Source organism: Nuphar pumila, chromosome 3, assembly GCF_984573655.1.
Source record: "Nuphar pumila chromosome 3, dmNupPumi1.hap1.1, whole genome shotgun sequence".
Lineage (NCBI taxonomy): Eukaryota > Viridiplantae > Streptophyta > Magnoliopsida > Nymphaeales > Nymphaeaceae > Nuphar > Nuphar pumila.
Genome location: NC_143251.1, coordinates 33,782,069 through 33,788,736, shown reverse-complemented (window position 1 = coordinate 33,788,736; position 6,668 = coordinate 33,782,069).

The following is a 6,668-nucleotide window of genomic DNA, read 5'->3' as shown; positions in this document are numbered from 1 at the left end:
GTTCTATGGTATTTTCCTTGTAACCACCTCATCCTTATCTCCTAGTGCTCTCGATAAGGATGAGGCATACCCACTCACCTTGGACTCTGCTTGTTGCTAGTCTATATAACCTCTTTGTAACCCACAATTTCATCACCTTGTGAATAGTACCAGCATCAATGTACCTTTCCGTGGACGTAGGCCTAGTGCCAAACCACATTATATGCTGCGTTTTCTCTCTTCCTCTCTCTTTTAACAGAGCTCCTCCCATTGGTGGAAGGGCAATGGGATGGTCTCCCCAAACTGCCGGTGTTGCACGGGGTGGGGAAGACCATCCGTCTCTTTCCTCATTCGGTCGAGATGGCCAACGATGACAAGGATCCGGCCGGCCGCCATTCGCTGGTCTGACCTGGACAACCAACATCACCTCTGCCGAGAGAGCCCAACCCAACCCACCATTAAAACCGGTGGTGGGAGGGGGCTTCTCCGCCTCTCCCTCTTTCTCACCTCTTCTCTCTCAATATTGTGGACAACCTGATGGGTCCTTGCTCTTTCCCGAATGAAATGAGAGTGAGAGGCTCCATCACGATGAGTCCCTCCAAACCGGTTGTCTGCCCCCTATCCCTAATGTCTCACTTGAGCCACTTCAACCAACTGTTTTATATAATCAGAACCAGTTCCAGCCCCCACCTAAGTTATTATGTACTGTTTTGGTTTCCAGTTCGACCCAAAATCAATCAAAACCGCTCAACTTTAATACAAAACAGACACCAACACCTCTAAAACCCAGTTCAACCCCAATATCCCTCAAATCAAGTCTAGTCCAACCCATGTCCCTACCTAAACACGATCCAAAGTGACCCAAATGTTTAATATATCTCAATTATCCATCCACTCCAATCAGATCCTACCGATAACCAACAACCTGGTGACCCAAACTTTAACACAAACTCATGATTCATATCCAAACTAGGTCCAAACTGAAACCCATCAATAGGTCTTAGGATCTGTCTTCCTAAGGTTCGATGCATGCACAAGGTTGATGCAGTAAATCTAGATCCTGATGAAGTTCATAGAGACGTTGAAACCCATCGAGTTTTCGTGCGATACTACCTACTTCTACAGGTGTCCAAATCCATGCAAGAGTATACAAAAGAATTTAGAAGCTTGGCCCAATAGGTTCTGATGCATGAGACCATAGATGAACAAATGAAGAGATCCACAACTCGTAAAGTCGAAAGAAATTGGAAGAAGCTCAAACACATGAATTAGACTCGAGGGCGAGTCTTCTCCAACCTGAGGAGAATGATGCAGAAGCAGGAGCGACTCACATGGGGTCTACAAGGTCTATTTAGATCCATTTTTCTTATTTGGCCTTTTGTAGTTATTTAGTTTGAATCCTAGTTTAGGATCTTGTTTTAGATTTTATTTCATATTGGACTTATCTCAGCTATATTGGTTCTTGAGTCATGCTTGGATTATACTTTAGGATTGAATCTTTTTTAGATTCATATTAGGATTAGGTTTCTAGAGTTTTCCTGCATGGTTTTATTATAAATATTCACTGTAGAGAGGAGAAAGAGAGATGAATGAATTATGAAAGATTTTTAGTTATTTTTTTATGCATTTTATGTAATTTTCTATGATTTACCAGGTTTTTAGTTTCGTAGCTATGTTAGGATACCGATTCTAGTGTGCTTCAAGAGCGATCCTCCTGTTCACTGCATAATATACCTTGGCCTCCCATTGCATCATTCTCGGATTAAAGCTCTTTAATGGCACCCTAATTAAATCAACATTATCCCTGATTCCTATTTATTTATTGTCAATTTATCATGTTCCAGCGAGTATCGAGGTTGAGATCAATAAGATCTTGAGGCATTTTATACAGGGTGGTAAGAGGAAAGGAGGAAAACGTGGCTCGTGAGCTGGGACACGGTTTCAAAACTGATTGAAAGGGGTGGCCTTGGTATTCGATCAATTTAGCATTTGGATTCTGCTGTTCTAGCTAGGTGGTGGTGGATTTCGGCCACTTCAGAACCTGGATGTCCCATAGTGCAGTTTATAAAAGATAAGTACAAGCTTCAAAGTAATCCTGGCACTTGGAATGTATCACATCATCGGCCAGTTTCACTGAAAAATGACTAGTACTCGTCTTCCTCATCCTATTTCTCGCTTTTGGAATCGGGAATGACACCTTCACCTGTCAAATATGCTTACTGGGGCGGGGGGCGGGGCCTTAGCCCAGATTAAAGATTTTTGCATGGTTGTTGTTGATGGATAGGGCACAAACACAAGATAATTAACAAAAAATGGGGCTTGCAGTTGGCTAACCAGTGTGTGTTCTTTAAATTGGAAGTGGAGTGCCCATTTTTTCCAATTTCCATTCAGCTCCTCTTGGAGGCTTCCAACCTTGATAGTGCGGCGGTTGTCCTGGGTGCAGGATCTCTCATTGGGCCCAGCTTCATATGCTTGAATGCAAGATGGTCTTTTGTATGAAGGTGTTGGATTGTGACTGCTTGGTGGTTTGTCTGGAAGGAGAGAAACTCCAAGATACATGAGAATAAGGCCTTGGATTGTGCCCAACTTTGTAAGGCCACCCTTCTTCATGTTTTCATCATGGTTGTTTTCAATTGTGGACACCCAAATCGTGTGTTTGGAACCTTTATTCTGTATGACTCTTTTAGGTTTCTGTCCCAGATATGGTGAAGGATTACTATGTGCTAGGAGGGGTTGAACCTCCAACCTCGTGGCCACACGCTATTCTAGTTCATCCTTAAATGCAAGTTTCTTGGCAATCCTTAAAAAACAAGCGCTAAAAAATGATTTGTTGTTTTATCTGCCTTGTATAGACAATCATGGAGGATTGGATTAATTTCATCACTTATTAGAGATAGTGGTGAAGTGACATGAACCTCAACCAATTGGGACACTAATATATATATATATATATATATATATATATATATATATATATATATATATATATATATATATATATATATATATATATATATATATATATATATATATATATATATATATATATATCAAGGACTCACATAATGAAGAAGCAGGGATCATTTTTCATTTCCTTTTGTGGTTGACTTATAGTTATGGTGCGACATACGTGGTATGACTCACGTATTACGGCAAGACTATCTCACTCCAGTGAGTGTATGCATACACCATAGATTCTTTGTCGTACAGATCTATACTAGTTCAATTCCTTCTCAAGAAACTAACTTGAGTCCTTCAGGATGCACATTCCCATGTAATGTCTATCCAAGTACTCAGATCTGGTCAACCAGGTTACCCTTGACATTTCGATAGTAAGGTCGATCTCTCTATATAGTTAAATATATATACACGAGACCTCATCCTAACTCAGTTAGGGTGATGTATCCCATATACGTATATATGGTGGATATTATAACTCATTGTACTCCTACTCTTTTGAGTTATTATCACATGATATCCACAAAATCCGACATGCTTATTAACTCAGCAACCCTGGATTTTGTTACATCTCATCTCAGCCCTCCCACAAGCAGCGTCTGAGGCGACAAATCTGTGTAAAAAGATTTATATCAAACCTAGTAGCATACTCATATAGATGTGCAACATGCTATACAATGATTATAGAAAGAAATATGAATAACATTAGGATATCAAATCTTACAAATACCCATAGATTTTACATGCTTAACATAAGAATCCCTATTAATTGGCTTAGTAAAGGGATCTGCCACCATATCTTGGGTATTAACATATGCCAAGGCAACCTTGCCTTTAGATACAATGTCACGCATATACTTGCATCTCGTGTCTATATGTTTGATTTTACTATGAAACTTGGAATCTTTAGCAAACACAATTGTCGCTTGATTATTACAGAATAAAGTCACTGCCAGTTTTACATCAGAAGTAACTCCCAAATGTTTGATGAATCTTCTTAACCAAACACATTCTTGCACTGCCAACGGGCCTGCAACAAATTCAACTTCCATTGTGGACAATGCTACACTTGTCTGCTTCTTGCTACACCAAGATATAACACCATTGTTTATCAAGAACATATAGCCAGACGTAGACTTACGCTCATCAGGGTCCTCGCCCCAATCTACATCCGTATAGCCTACTACATGCATGTTACCATTATGGTAATAAAGAACTGAATTTGATGTGCCTTTAAGATATCGCATAATTCTCTTGACAACATTTCAATGTGCTTGCCCTAGATTAGTTTGATATCTACTCACCAACCCTACTGCATAACATATATCGGGTCGGGTGCACATCATTAGGTACATTAGGTTGCCTACTGCACTGGATTAAGGGACTTTGGACATAGCTTCTATTTCTTTTGACTCCTTTGGACACATTTTAAGACTTAAATAATTTCCTTTTGCAATAGGAGTATCTATGGGTTTACAATCTTGCATATGAAATTGTTGTAAGACTTTCTTTATATATGACTCTTGTGAAAGAGAAAGAAGTCTTTTTGAACGATCTCTTTTAATCTCTATGCCCAGCATAAAGCATATTTCACCCATGTTTTTCATTTCAAAATGAATAGACAACCATTCTTTAATAGTTTTCAAAAACTCTAAATGATTACTAGCCAATAAAATATCATCCACATATAGAGTTAGAATTACAAAATTTTGATCTTGATGCTTAAGATAAACACAGTGGTCCTCATCAATCATGGCAAAGTCATTGCACATGATGGTCTCATGAAACCTTAAATACCACTGTCTGAATGACTGCTTCAATCCATAAATGGATTGTTTGAGCTTGCATACTTTGCGCTTAAATCCAGCAGTAACAAACCCCTCGGGTTGTTCCATATATATCACTTCATCTAGTTTTCCATTTAGAAATGTTGTCTTAACGTCCATTTGATGTAATTCTAAATCCATATGTGACACTATGGCTAACAAAAGGCGAATAGAGGTCAATTTGACCACAGGAGAGAATGTTTCTTCATAGTCTATTTCTATCATCTGCGTGTATCCTTTAGCAACCAAACAAGCTTTATATCGCTCGATAGATCCATCAACATTCCTCTTAATATTGAGAACCCATTTGCTCCCAATAGGTTTTCTTCATTTTGGAAGATTAACAAGATCCCAAACCTCATTTGATGTCATGGATTTCATTTCTTCTTCCACTGCTTTACGCCATTCATCCCTTTTTGAACAAGATAGAGCACCTCTAACACTCTTAGGTATCTCATCATCTTGGGGCATGACCACAAAGGCTTCCCCTTCGATTTGAAATCTCTGGCGAGAAATTCTTTTCCTTAAACTCTTTCGAGTTGCCAGATTTTCTTCAAAGTCGATATCCATTTGAGTGTTACTCCCACTATCCAATAGTGGTATAAACACATCATCTCGTGTCTCTAAAACATGATGATCAATCTCTTTAGACTGATCAATATCATCCAATTCATAGAATTGAAAATTATGCTCTATCTCTTCTCTTTTAGGAAGACCACTCTCAATAAATGTGGCCTCTCTCGAATCTATCTAAGAAATACTTCCATCTGTATTCTCGCCTAAGAATACATATCCTTTTAAATGTTCACAATATCTTATAAAGATACACTTCTTTTCCCTACGACCCAATTTCTATATTGATGAGAAAGATCATGGACATATGCAGCAAACCCCTAGAGTCTGAGATAAGTCAAATTAGGCTTCCTACCTGTCCATAATTCATAGGGAGTTGAAGAAATAGATTTAGTTGGTACACGATTTAATACATGGGCTTCAGTCAACAAACAATCACCCCAAAAGGAAATAGGTAAATTTGCTTGCGCCATCAGGGTCTTGACCATTTCTAAGAGGGTCCTATTCCTCCTTTCTGCAACACCATTTTGTTGCGGAGTTCGAGGAGTAGTCAATTGCCTATCTATCACTTTATCATCACACAATTCCTTGAATTGTTCGGATAGATATTCACGTCCATGATCTGTTCTCAAGGACTTGATTCTACGATCAAGTTGATTCTCTACCATGTTCATAAAGGATCTAAAGCAATCCAATGCTTCAGATTTATGTGAAATTAAATACACATGGCTAAATCGTGCATAATCATTAATAAAAGTAATGAAATAAGAGGCCCCATGCCTTGCTGCCACATTCATTGGTCCACATATATCAGAATGAATTAATTGAAGAGGATATGTTGCTCTAACTGCCTTTTCAAAAGGCAATCGAGTTGCTTTTCCAGCAAGACAATGCTCACATATAGGCATTTCAATCTTCGCATAGGATCCCAAAAGACTCTCTCATGCGAGTCTCTCTATTCTGTTTTGCCCTATATGTCCAAGTCGAGCATGCCATATAAATACATCCACATTCATATTACTAGCAGTAGAAAAAAGCGAAAAACATTCATTACCCACATTCAAATTTTTAAGTTCAGTGTCCAACACATAGAAACCATTCATCAAGAAACCAGAAGCAACTAAAGTATGTCCATAAAAGATGTCAACATTGACATCTCCAAACACAAGTTTATAGTTTAACATAAACAAAGCAGAAACTGAAATCAAATTTTGTCGAATCTCTGAAACATGCAGAACATCATATAATAATAAAGATAGCCCTTTTCGCAAATCCAATTTGCAAGTCCCGATCCCTTTGACTTCTACTTTAGTGTTGTTCCCAAGGAATAAC